Consider the following 13658-nt stretch of genomic DNA (forward strand, 5'->3'; position numbering starts at 1 on the left):
TTTATTGATTTTTTACAGAGAGGAAGGGAGAGAGATAGAGAGTCAGAAACATCGATGAGAGAGAAACATCGATCAGCCGCCTCCTGCACACCCCCCACCGGGGATGTGCCCGCAACCAAGGTACATGCCCCTGACCGGAATCGAACCCGGGACCCCTCAGTCCGCAGGCCGACGCTCCATCCACTGAGCCAAACCGGTTTCGGCTAAATGTGTATGTTTTAAAAAGATTAGATTCACAGCAAACTTAAAGGGAAGGTACAGAGATTTCCCACATACTGCTTGCCCCAGGCCTCCCGCTGTCAACATCCCCACCAGAGTGGACATTTGTTGTAATTCCTGAGCCTACATTGCTGCAACATAATCACTCAGTCTACAGTTTATCTTGGGATTCACCTTAGTGCTGTACATTCTGTGGGTTTAGAAAAATGTGTCATTACATGTATCCATCATCATAGGACCATACAAAGTATCTTCACTGCCCTAACAACCCTCTGTACTCTACCTGTTCTTCCCTCCACCCACCCACAGTTCCTGGAAACCATTGATATTTTTACTGTCTTCATACTTTTGCCTTTTCCAGAAGGTCATATAGTTGGAATCCTATGGTGTTAGGCTTTTCAGTTGGCCCCTTTCACTTGGTAACATGCATTTAAAGTTCCTCCATGTCTTGTTAAGGCTTGATGGCTCAGTGTAGTGCTGAATAGTAATAATAACTCATTGTCTGGGTGTGCCAGTTTATTTACCATTCACCTCCTGGAGGGCATCTGGGTTGCTTCCAAGTTTTGGCAGCTATGAATAAAGCAGCTATAAATACCCATACAGAGGTTTCTGTGTGAATATAACTTTTGAACTCCTTTGGGAAAATACCAAGGAGTATGACTGCTGAATCTTATGATAAGGGTGTGTTGACTTTTGTAACCAATAGCCAGCTTATCTTTCAAGGTGGTTTGCTTTCCACCAGCAATGAATGAGAGCTCTTGTTGCTCCACATCCTCATCAGTATTTGGTGGTGTTCGTGTTCCAGACTTGACCATTCAAATCGGTGTGCAGTGGTGTCTCATGCTGAGCTAGTTTGCATTTCTCTGATAATATTTGATGTGGAGAATCTTTCCATATACTTATTTGCCGCTTTTTTTATGAGGGCAGTGATGACTTTTTTTTTGTTTTTAATTGATTTCAGAGAGAAAGGGAGAGAGAGAGAGAGATAGAAACATCAATGATGAGAGAGAATCATTGATTGGCTGCCTCCTGCACGCCCCCTGCTGGGGATCAAGCCCATAACCCGGGCATGTGCCCTTGACCTGAATTGAACCCGGGACCCTTCTGTCCACTGAGTCAAACCAGCTAGAGTGATGATTCTTTTTTTATTAACACTCACCCGAGAATATGTTTATTGATTTTATTTGATTTTTTTATTGATTTGAGAGAGAGAGGGGAAGAGGGAAAGAGAGAGAAACATCCATGTGAGAGAGATACATTAATCGGACACTTTCCGGCCAGGGACTGAACCCGAAACCTGGGCATGTGCCAAGACCAAGAATCAAAACCAAAACCTTTTTGGTGTAAAAGACGACACTCCAACCATCTGAGCCAACCAGCTGGGGAGAGGCAGTGATCACTCATGATCTGCATCTCCACATGCACAGGTCTCCAGAACAGGTACTCAATAGACATAGGAGTGAAACATTTGGAGAAGGGGTGTGCTCTGTGTGGTCCCAGAAGGCTAAGCCAGGACCACAGAGAAGGGGCTGGAGGTCCAATGTGGGGCCAGCATCTGAAAGAATTTTCTTAAGAATTCCAGCTTACTAATCCAGCAGAGGCTGCCTTGAAAGGTAATGAGCTGCCCACCACAGGAGGTGTGCAAGTGAGGGGTAAGGAAACGCTTCTTTCAGTCTGTCTTCTCCACACCTCCCTGCCCAGACTCAGGGGGGAGGAGGGCGGAATGAAGAAGGCACCCTCCTCCCCAAGCTGACCCAGGAGGCTCTCCTCTAAGAAGGCTGCCCAGGGGGAACAGGGACGGCAGGGGCTGTTCCCACGGCCCTGGAAGCCCAGGCCCCTCCTTGGAAGCACTGCTGAGTCCCAAGAGGCTACATCCTCACAAGAGTCAGGGAGCCCACTGGAGCCTGGGGTCTGGCACTCTCACTCCGAGTGAACCTCTGCCTCTTAAAAGCCCCAGTGAAACTGACTTCTAAAACTGAGAGCCCTCGGTGAAGCTCAGATTTCAAGAGGAAAATGCAAGGCACTCCAGGGCCACAGCAGACCTCACCTTCCCCTTGCCCCCTCCCGGAGCCCGTGGAGAGGCTGAAGCCATGGTACCTCTGTGCCCAGCCCACAAGCCCAGCCAGAGTCCCCAGAGCCAGGAGCAGGCTGATGATGGAGGGGCTTGGGGATTGCAGCCAGCAATCCCATCCCTTCCAATGACATGCTGTTTGACCTTAGACAAGGGCCTGCTGTTCTCTGAGCCTCAGTCTTTTCAACTGTCAAATGGGTACAAGGTTGGTGCCTGGGTTGGTAAACAGCCTGGGTACATTCTCAGTCCTAGGTGTGCATATTAGGTGTTCCATTCTGGAACTCCATGAGCTTCAGGGAGGCCCACAGGGCTCACTGGGTCTGACTTGATGGAAGGACCATGTCACAAGGAGGTCAGCTCCATGGAAATCAACTTCTTGAAAACACACATGGAACAAAATTCATCGCAGGGAACTTAAGCCCTTGGCTCCTGGTCAGACAGATCCTTCTGGCTCTACCTCCCCCTCTTTCCAACCCAAACAGGGGAAAAGCCCCAAATGAGAGAAGCCTCAAATCTTCTGTGGCCATGCAGCCCCCAATCCAGCCTGAAGGTGGCGTCACCAGGAAGGGGTAAGGGCACCACACCCCACTGTTCAGACTCAATGGAAGGGAGCTCAGAGGTGTTTTGTGTCCAGCCAAGGCCAGGACCCCCTAGAGCAGCGGTTCTCAACCTGTGGGTCGCGACCCTTTTTGGGGTCGAACGACCCTTTCACAGGGGTCGCCTAAGACCATCAGAAAACACATATAAAATTACATATTATTTTTGTGATTAATCACTATGCTTTAATTATGTTCAATTTGTAACAATGAAATTAGGGGTCACCACAACATGAGGAACTGTATTAAAGGGTCGCGGCATTAGGAAGGTTGAGAACCACTGCCCTAGATCCTTCTCCTGCTCAGGCCCTTGCCAGGAGGATCTCTCTTCCAGGCATCTGAGTCCCCAAACCCCCTGCAGATGGCTGGACCCCCTCCAGGCCTGCTGGGCCCTACACGCAAATCTCAATCCTACACTCAGCCTCATGGCTATGCCTCCTTTCATCCTGCTCCAGCCACACAAGCCTCCTTCCCCCCACAGACCAGGCACAGTGCTGCCTCAGGATCTTGGCATGAGCTGTTCCTTCTGCTAGGAATGCTGTCCCACCACGTCTTCACACGGCCCCTCCCTCACCTCATCCAGGTCTCACCTCCTCACAAGGACTGTCCTGACACTTGGCTGAACTGCCACTCACACCACAACCCCATTCATTTTCTCTCTGCCTGCTGTGTTTCCTCGGGGCACTTATCATTCCCTGACTTTCTAATGACTGACTGACGTGCTTAATGTCTATCTGTGCCACTAGGATGCCAGTCCTGGAGGACGGGATAGTACCCTCTGTATCCCCAGTGTTTAGAACAGCACCTGGCACACAGTAGGGGCTTAATATCCATTTGTTGAGTAAATGAATGAATGCTGTGGGAGAAGGTGGGCTGTGGGAGAAGGTGGGCTGTGGGGAGAAGGTGGGCTGTGAGAAGGTGGGCTGTGGGAGAAGGTGGGCTGTCGGAGAAGGTGGGCTGTGGGAGAAGGTGGTCTGTGGGAGAAGGTAGGCTGTGGGAGAAGGTGGGCTGTGAGAAGGTGGGCTGCGGGGAGAAGGTGGGCTATGGGGAGAAGGTGGGCTGTGGGAGAAGGTGGGCTGTGGGAGAAGGTGGGCTGTGAGAAGGTGGGCTGTGAGAAGGTGGGCTGTGGGAGAAGGTGGGCTGTGGGGAGAAGGTGGGCTATGGGAAAAGGTGGGCTGTGGGGAGAAGGTGGGCTGTGGGAGAAGGTGGGCTGTGAGAAGGTGGGCTGTGGGAGAAGGTGGGCTGCGGGGAGAAGGTGGGCTGTGGGAGAAGGTGGGCTGTGGGAGAAGGTGGGCTGTGGGGAGAAGGTGGGCTGTGAGAAGGTGGGCTGTGGGAGAAGGTGGGCTGTGGGAGAAGGTGGGCTGTGAGAAGGTGGGCTGTGGGAGAAGGTGGGCTGCGGGGAGAAGGTGGGCTGTGGGAGAAGGTGGGCTGTGGGAGAAGGTGGGCTGTGGGAGAAGGTGGGCTGTGAGAAGGTGGGCTGTGGGAGAAGGTGGGCTGTGAAAAGGTGGTCTGTGGGAGAAGGTGGGTTGTGGGAGAAGGTGGGCTGTGAAAAGGTGGGCTATCAGGGGAAGGTGGGCTGTAAGAAGGTGGGCTGTGAGAAGGTGGGCTGTGGGAGAAGGTGGGCTGTGAGAAGGTGGGCTGCGGGGAGAAGGTGGGCTGTGAGAAGGTGGGCTGCGGGGAGAAGGTGGGCTATGGGGAGAAGGTGGGCTGCGGGGAGAAGGTGGGCTGTGGGAGAAGGTGGGCTGTGGGAGAAGGTGGGCTGTGAGAAGGTGGGCTGTGAGAAGGTGGGCTGTGGGAGAAGGTGGGCTGTGGGGAGAAGGTGGGCTGTGAGAAGGTGGGCTGCGGGGAGAAGGTGGGCTATGGGGAGAAGGTGGGCTGTGAGAAGGTGGGCTGCGGGGAGAAGGTGGGCTATGGGGAGAAGGTGGGCTGCGGGGAGAAGGTGGGCTGTGGGAGAAGGTGGGCTGTGGGAGAAGGTGGGCTGTGAGAAGGTGGGCTGTGAGAAGGTGGGCTGTGGGAGAAGGTGGGCTGTGGGGAGAAGGTGGGCTATGGGAGAAGATGGGCTATGGGAGAAGGTGGGCTGTGGGGAGAAGGTGGGCTGTGGGAGAAGGTGGGCTGTGAGATGGTGGGCTGTGAGAAGGTGGGCTGTGGGAGAAGGTGGGCTGTGGGAGAAGGTGGGCTGTGAGAAGGTGGGCTGTGAGAAGGTGGGCTGTGGGAGAAGGTGGGCTGTGGGGAGAAGGTGGGCTATGGGAGAAGATGGGCTATGGGAGAAGGTGGGCTGTGGGAGAAGGTGGGCTGTGGGGAGAAGGTGGGCTATGGGAGAAGATGGGCTATGGGAGAAGGTGGGCTGCGGGGAGAAGGTGGGCTGTGGGAGAAGGTGGGTTGTGGGAGAAGGTGGGCTGTGAAAAGGTGGGCTGTGGGAGAAGGTGGGCTGTGGGAGAAGGTGGGCTGTGGGAGAAGGTGGGCTGTGGGAGAAGGTGGGCTGTGGGAGAAGGTGGGCTGTGGGAGAAGGTAGGCTGTGAAAAGGTGGGCTGTGGGAGAAGGTGGGTTGTGGGAGAAGGTGGGCTGTGAGAAGGTGGGCTGTGAGAAGGTGGGCTGTGGGAGAAGGTGGGCTGTGGGGAGAAGGTGGGCTATGGGAGAAGGTAGGTTGTGGGAGAAGGTGGGCTGTGAAAAGGTGGGCTGTGGGAGAAGGTGGGCTGTGAAAAGGTGGGCTGTGGGAGAAGGTGGGCTGTGGGAGAAGGTGGGTTGTGGGAGAAGGTGGGCTGTGAAAAGGTGGGCTGTGGGAGAAGGTAGGCTGTGAAAAGGTGGGCTGTGGGAGAAGGTGGGTTGTGGGAGAAGGTGGGCTGTGAGAAGGTGGGCTGTGAGAAGGTGGGCTGTGGGAGAAGGTGGGCTGTGGGGAGAAGGTGGGCTATGGGAGAAGGTGGGCTGTGGGGAGAAGGTGGGCTGTGGGAGAAGGTAGGTTGTGGGAGAAGGTGGGCTGTGAAAAGGTGGGCTATCAGGGGAAGGTGGGCTGTGAGAAGGTGGGCTGTGAGAAGGTGGGCTGTGGGAGAAGGTGGGCTGTGAGAAGGTGGGCTGTGGGAGAAGGTGGGCTGTGAGAAGGTGGGCTGCGGGGAGAAGGTGGGCTATGGGGAGAAGGTGGGCTGTGAGAAGGTGGGCTGTGAGAAGGTGGGCTGCGGGGAGAAGGTGGGCTATTGGGAGAAGGTGGGCTGTGGGAGAAGGTGGGCTGCGGGGAGAAGTTGGGCTGCGGGGAGAAGGTGGGCTATGGGGAGAAGGTGGGCTGTGGGAGAAGGTGGGCTGTGAGAAGGTGGGCTGTGAGAAGGTGGGCTGTGGGAGAAGGTGGGCTGTGGGAGAAGGTGGGCTGTGGGGAGAAGGTGGGCTGTGGGAGAAGGTGGGCTGTGGGAGAAGGTAGGCTATGGGAGAAGGTGGGCTATGGGAGAAGGTGGGCTGTGGGAGAAGGTGGGCTGTGGGAGAAGGTGGGCTGTGGGGAGAAGGTGGGCTGTGGGAGAAGGTGGGCTGTGGGGAGAAGGTGGGCTGTGGGAGAAGGTGGGCTGTGGGAGAAGGTAGGCTGTGGGAGAAGGTGGGTTATGGGAGAAGGTGGGCTGTGGGAGAAGGTGGGCTTTGGGGAGAAGGTGGGCTGTGGGGAGAAGGTGGGCTGTGAGAAGGTGGGCTGTGGGAGAAGGTGGGCTGTGGGAGAAGGTGGGCTCTGAGAAGGTGGGCTGTGGGAGAAGGTTGGCTGTGGGGAGAAGGTGGGCTATGGGAGAAGGTGGGCTGTGGGAGAAGGTTGGCTGTGAGAAGGTGGGCTGTGGGAGAAGGTGGGCTGTGGGAGAAGGTAGGCTGTGGGAGAAGGTGGGCTGTGGGAGAAGGTTGGCTGTGGGGAGAAGGTGGGCTATGGGAGAAGGTGGGCTGTGGGGGAAGGTGGGCTGTGAGAAGGTGGGCTGTGGGAGAAGGTGGGCTGTGGGAGAAGGTAGGCTGTGGGAGAAGGTGGGCTGTGGGAGAAGGTTGGCTGTGGGGAGAAGGTGGGCTGTGGGAGAAGGTTGGCTGTGGGGAGAAGGTGGGCTGTGGGAGAAGGTAGGCTGTGGGAGAAGGTGGGCTGTGAGAAGGTGGGCTGTGGGAGAAGGTGGGCTGTGGGAGAAGGTGGGCTGTGGGGAGAAGGTGGGCTGTGCGAGAAGGTGGGCTGTGGGAGAAGGTGGGCTGTGAGAGAAGGTAGGCTGTGGGAGAAGGTGGGCTGTGGGAGAAGTTGGGCTGTGGGAGAAGGTGGGCTGGAGGAAGAAGTAGGGATGCAGAGGGAAGTTGAGCTTTGGAGAGGATGTGGGTTGTGGGTAAGAATGTGGGGAAAGGAAAGAGGTGGCTGCAGGAAGGCCCCCCAAAATCAAGGTCAGCACTGGGTCTGAAGCCTGATGTTTCTACACAGCTCCAGGGGCTGGGCCCTGGGCTCCCTTCCTTGTCAACCAGCCCTCCCCGATCCTTCCCCAGGGCAAGCCCCTCACCTTTCTCTACCCCTCAGGGCAATGGTGTCAGAGGAGGCAGAACTTAAACAGATAGAGGACCTGGGAAGGGATGGGGAGGGCATCCTGTATTCCCCCACCAGCGCCTGGAGGCAACAGAGACAGAAAGACACATAGGTAGGAAGACACAGAGAAAAACTGAAAGAGAGCTAGAGATCCAGAGAGAGGAAGAGAGAGAGAGAGAGAGAGAGAGAGAGAGAGAGAGAAATAAGACAGAGATGCAGAGAGAGATAGGGACAAGGTAAGAAAGAGGTGAAAGGATGAAAAGGCTCCAACAGAGAGAGCCTGGGAGAGGGAAGGGACATTGTCCAGACAGAGAGGGGCTGAGAGGAGCAGCGGAGGTGGTCTGGGTATGGGGTTCCCAAGGACCCCACAGCCAGCCCAGCAGGCCCCACCTGTACCGGGTGCTCACCTCCAGGCCACTGTGGCCCAGCAAATCCTGTGTGGACAACATTAGCTCCTCGGGCCTCCCATTCCTCTGCAGGGTAGGGGATACCAGCACTTCCATAAAAGTGACACCCAGTCCCCAGCCTGTGGCTTCCCCTGCAGGGCTGTCTCCCCAGCTGCTGTCTGCCCAGGCTCAGAAGAGTCACTGGGGCGCCAACAGCCCCACCAGGAGGGTACACAGGGCCCTCACAGAGGGACCTGATGGTCTAGTCACTTGGGGCCCAAGCAGGGGGTCTGGGTTGGCCAAAGCTTCAGCCTCTTATAGGAATACCCTAAGGCCCTTCTAGAAAGTGGGGGGACAAAAGGAAAAGGACCCTTTGTCTTCTTACAAATGAGGACACCCTACTGCTCAAACACCTTCTGTGGCTCCCCATTGCCTTTCAATTTTTCTAATGCAGCGGTTCTCAACCTGTGGGTCTCCACCCTTTTGGGGGTCTAACGACCCTTTCACAGGGGTCGCCTAAGACCATCGGAAAACACATATATAATTACATATTGTTTTTGTGATTAATCACTATGCTTTAATTATGTTCAATTTGTAACAATGAAATATGGGGGTCACCACAACATGAGGAACTGTATTAAAGGGTCGCGGCATTAGGAAGGTTGAGAACCACTGTTCCAATGCCTTTCACGTGGAAAGGCCCAGAATTAAGAATCAGAGTGGACATGTTGGGGGACCCTGGGAGGAGGTGAAGGGAAGTGGTTAGAACTGCTGGTAGGAAAGATCCCTCACATGGCCCAGGGAGTGAACAGACTGCGGGGACTGAATGGGAGCTTGGAGGAGGGGAGGAGCCTGAGTCCCCACACGCATCCTGTGAGGGGGCTCCCAGCCCCGGGAGATTTGAAGTAGATTTATCTGCGGCCCTCGGCTTGGGAACAGCGGCCTCTGGTGGAAGATGCGTGTAATTTCACCCTCCCTCATTGTTTCTCAGCCGTACTCCCGGTGCATTAAAGTATTTAAATTTCTCCTTCCTATAAAACAAATTTATCTCCAGCAGTAATCATGAGATAAAACAAATAATAATAATGGCATTAAAATACAGATGGTAAAAATTTTATTAATGTCTGATATAACATTTTATGTAAATAGTTGTCCAGTAACTATATGAATTTTAATGAAACTGAAATACTTGCAAACAGTACAATTTGGGAAGCCACTAAATCGTACCACTGATGGAACATCTTATTTCTTGACTCACTTTTTAGTGTTAAAATAAGAAACAATTTTAAAAGAATAAATTTCATGCACTTTAAATATCTTACAATTTTATTTGTCAATTATGGTTCTCAATAAAGCTGAAAAAACTAAAATAAATAAAAAGATAAGTCTCCACTTTAATGATATTATTCAAATTCAGTACTAGAGTTCATGGAGGAACTTGCCAATGAAAATTATTGTAATTCGACACAGCCAGTCGGCCTGGAGGTCAAATCCCTCTAGTATTAACTACAACAATCAAGGCTTAACTACAACAAGACTGCGCACAAAGACCACTAGGGGGTGTACCAAGAAAGCGTAAAAAATGCGGAGACAAAGAAACAGGACAAAACTATCAAGGGAGGATATTGAGTTCAGAACCACACTTTTGAGGTGTCTCAAGAGGCTTCTAGAGTTTGTCGATAAACTTGATGAGATGTACAGGAAATCTAATGAGACCCTCGATGGTGTGATAAAGGACCATCTAGAAAGTAAGCATACACTGACTGAAATAAAGAATATTATACAGACTCCCAACAGCAGACCAGAGGAGTGCAAGAATCAAGTCAAAGATTTGAAATGCGAAGAAGCGAGAAACACCCAACCAGAAAAGCAAAATGAAAAAAGAACCCAAAAATACGAAGATAGTGTAAGGAGCCTCTGGGACAGCTTCAAACGTACCAACATCAGAATTATAGGGGTACCAGAAGATGAGAGAGAGCAAGATATTGAAAACCTATTTGAAGAAATAATGACAGAAAACTTCCCCCACCTGGTGAAAGAAATAGTCTTACAGGTCCAGGAAGCGCAGAGAACCCCAAACAAAAGGAATCCAAAGAGGACCACACCAAGACACATCATCATTAAAATGCCAAGAGCAAAAGACAAAGAGAGAATCTTAAAAGCAGCAAGAGAAAGAAACTCAGTTACCTACAAGGGAATACCCATACGACTGTCAGCTGATTTCTCAACAGAAACTTTGCAGGTCAGAAGGGAGTGGCAAGAAATATTCAAAGTGATGAATGCCAAGAACCTACAACCAAGACTACTTTATCCAGCAAAGCTATCATTCAGAATTGAAGGTCAGATAAAGAGCTTCACAGATAAGGAAAAGCTAAAGGAGTTCATCACCACCAAACCAGTATTATATGAAATGCTGAAAGGTATCCTTTAAGAAGAGGAAGAAGAAGAAGAAAAAGGTAAAGATACAAATTATGAACAACAAATATGCATCTATCAACAAGTGAATCTAAGAACCAAGTGAATAAATAACCTGATGTACAGAATGAACTGGTGATTATAATAGAATCAGGGACATAGAAAGGGAATGGACTGACTATTCTTGGGGGGAAAAGGGGTGTGGGAGATGCGGGAAGAGACTGGACAAAAATCGTGCACCTATGGATGAGGACAGTGGGTGGGGAGTGAGGGCGGAGGGTGGGGTGGGAGCTGGAAGGAGGGGAGTTATGGGGGGAAAAAAAGAGGAACAAATGTAATAATCTGAACAATAAAGATTTAATTAAAAAATGGTAAAATGGTAGCAGTAATAATACTGGTTAAAAATAAAAATGTAGTAATTGAAAGGGAAAAAAAAAGAAAATTATTGTAATTCATGGTTTGCAATGCTTCACTGTTTTAATAAACACATAAAATCTCCCAGTGGGATGTGTGTGCACCCTTCCATGTAGAAGTAAAGATGTCTGCCTGCTGTCTGGCTCCCGAGTATGTTTTGTATTCTACCAGAACCCCTCACTTGGGGGGCCCACCTTATTTCTAACAATTTGTGGGCTTGTCCAGGATACCATCTGTCACCACAGAGAAAATGGACCCCCTCTCCTGAGGAGGTGCACCTTGCTGCCAAGTTACGGCGGCCTTGGTGAGGAGGGACATTCATTACCCCTGGGCTGACTATGAGCTCGGGATCGAGAGTCAGCCAGCAATGCAGGAAGGGCCCAAGCAAGACTCTCAGCAATCAGGTGACCTCATGCATGAGCCAAGGTATATTATAGCTTTAGAAAAATCCATGAAAAGGACTCTGACCTACTCTAAACTGCAGCCTCTAAACAGGTCATATCTTTGAACTGAATGAAGATTTATGAAACTTCAAGGAATAACTGAATTCAAAAAATACTGGCAAATAATCAGGATAAACAAAAATAGTTATGGGACTGACTCTGTTTAAAATATTGTTGATCTTTTTGGTTTGTTTCATTTTCCTTTATTTTTTTTTTAAAAAGCCCCTAAGTTGTATGTCTTCTACGAAGCATCAGAGAAACAGAGGTGCCATTTCTGTACACTTTGTAAAGCAACACCTAGATGCACACACCACCGCCAACGCCCCAGCGGCTCCACCCACCTGACTGTGGCTGCCTGGCCTCTGCCACTCCTGCGGGCTGAGACGGGACTTTAAGGCGCTATTTCCAGTGGCTCAGACCCAAGACGCCCTCACACCGGGCACAGCCCTGGCCCAGTGGCCCACAGGTGGCTGCCCCCGGCTCCAGGAGCAGGTGCAGCAGGAACACCTGGGCCATGCCGCCCAAGCTTTGGTGCAGCATTTTGCTTGGGGTGCCACTCCCACCGCGCCTTCCCCTTTGATTTAGGGAGGCCCGGGGTGGGCTCACCCCTGGCAGCAATGCCCCACAGCGCCCCCTGGAGAAAACGGCCTTTGGATAGGTGGAGACGAGGTAGACTTTATGTCACTAATGGAGCGGGCAAGCTGGACAGCGCCGGGCAGCCAGCTCACACTCGTCTCTTCAGCAGACTTGGCGGAGGGGCCAGGGCAGGCGGTGTTTTCTTTACCTCGTTTTAAATAGTTAATGTTCTTGGATGGGAGGGCTGGACACAGGAGAAATTTCTTATGTGAAGGAAGTCACCCACGTGGGGTGAGCAGCTCCGGGCCACAGTCTATGTCTTGGCTGTGGGCCACCGGACGAGCTCCTCCAGGAACCGCAGCGGAGGGTGTGGGAGCCACTGCCAGGGTCACTTGTGCCTCTGCAGTGACTTCCTCTTGAAGAAACAGCAGCACTGGTGCCATCCGCCACTCTGCCTCTGCAGGCGCTGTGATGGGGCGTTGGAGTGACCGGCAGTGGGGTCGCCCACACTCAGCTCCGGTTGCTGGAGTCCAGTGCCCTGTTTTTGCTGGGCTTTGTCCCTAGGCTGAGTTTGCCCAGGCAGGTGGGTATGAGCTGTGCCAATGGGCTAGGCAGGGGCTTCCCCGCCCAGGTGTACTCTCAGTGGAACACGAAGCCGCTGCGGGTGACGAGGTCAGTGACGAGCTTGCAGGTAGCCTGGTCAGGCTTCTCCAAGAAGCCGGGCGCCGCAGGTACATAGCGCAGGTACGCGGCCACCTCCTCGGGGTGGCTCTCGCAGAGCACCTCAATGGGCACGGCCCGCTTGGTGTCCCCGATCTTCGGGGAGTGCTCTTTGAGCACGTCCCTGAGCCCTGCCAGGGCAGGCTGCCACGCAGGCAGCCCATGGACCGTGGCCTAGCGCCTCCAGGTCGTCAGGCGCTCTGCTCCTTGCCCGGGTGTGTACTGATGCTCATGGAGCGCGCTGTGCCCTTCAGGCTTTTGTGCTCGCGGCAGGGATTGCGCTTCTTGGCCCTGGGGTCCACGTACTCCTGGGCCAGGCCAGAGTCGATGATGCGGATGGCATGCTGCGCTTGCTGCCCGCTGCCCCACCAGGAAGTCCTCCGGCTTCACATCGCGGCAGATGAGGCTCTTGGTGTGCACACACTCCATGCATGTGATCAGCTGGATGGCGATCATGAGCACAGTCTTGAGCGTGATGTGTGGTCACGCAGATCGAATAGGTCCTCCAGGCCCGCCGAGCAGCTCCAGCACCATGGCGCTGTACTTCCCGCGCGGGCCAGAGGGACCCGAGGGGCACCCTCTGTGAGCCGAGCTGCGGGTGGAAGCGGTGTTCCAGGCACGGCTGCGGCGCCCACACCGATGGGCTCCAATCGGAGAGCTAAGTATTCATTTGTATAGAGATTCTTTCTGAGCCGAGCTCCCCGAAGTTGCCACAGCCTATCTTCTTCCCGACCCGGAAGTTGGGGCCCACCATCACGACCCCCAACTGGTCCCCGTGTGCCGCCGCTGTGGCTGGTCCGGCCACCAGCTTTGGACATTCTCCCGCCCTCCTCTGACGTCCCTTCCCCTCTTGTCTTGTCAGAGTCCATCAGTTTGTTGTACCCTGGCCTCTCCACCGTGACTGCTGCTGGACAGACACCATGGCACCTGGCCGGCTCCTGGCTGGTGAGATGTGGGTACTTGCAAGGGCCAGGCCACAGGACTCATCTCAGTGGCCTCAAAGTCGCACGCAGGGGAGGACACATTCTGCTGACAGGTCCCACCACCTCAGATCTCATGGCTCCCAGATCCCGGCCTCTGCCGTGGCCCAGTGGCCGATCGGCCGAGCTGGGTGGCCAGTGCTTCCTCAGCAGCGCGATGCGGGCCCAGAGCCACCGCTCCCTCACTGCTGCCACATGTTGGGCACAGACTGTCCCTGCTGCATGGCTTGTGGCTCACAGTGTTGCCATGGACCTCACTTACACACCAGTGTCGCCGGCAGCTGCTGCCACTGCTGGGAGTGCATGGACCTAAAATATCGTTGATTTTTAA

At 53.4% G+C, this 13658-nt stretch overlaps 1 pseudogene; it reads right to left on the reverse strand.

Annotated features, from left to right (window-relative positions):
• Positions 1-12015: 12015 nt before the first annotated feature.
• LOC139009977 (casein kinase I pseudogene) lies at positions 12016-13216 on the reverse strand (annotated as a pseudogene).
• Between the last annotated feature and the right edge of the window lie 442 nt (positions 13217-13658).

The sequence above is a fragment of the Myotis yumanensis genome, unplaced genomic scaffold (genome assembly GCF_028538775.1).
Source record: "Myotis yumanensis isolate MYYU_CA2020_CCGP unplaced genomic scaffold, mMyoYum1.0.hap1 SCAF_5, whole genome shotgun sequence".
In the NCBI taxonomy this organism is placed as follows: Eukaryota; Metazoa; Chordata; class Mammalia; order Chiroptera; family Vespertilionidae; genus Myotis; species Myotis yumanensis.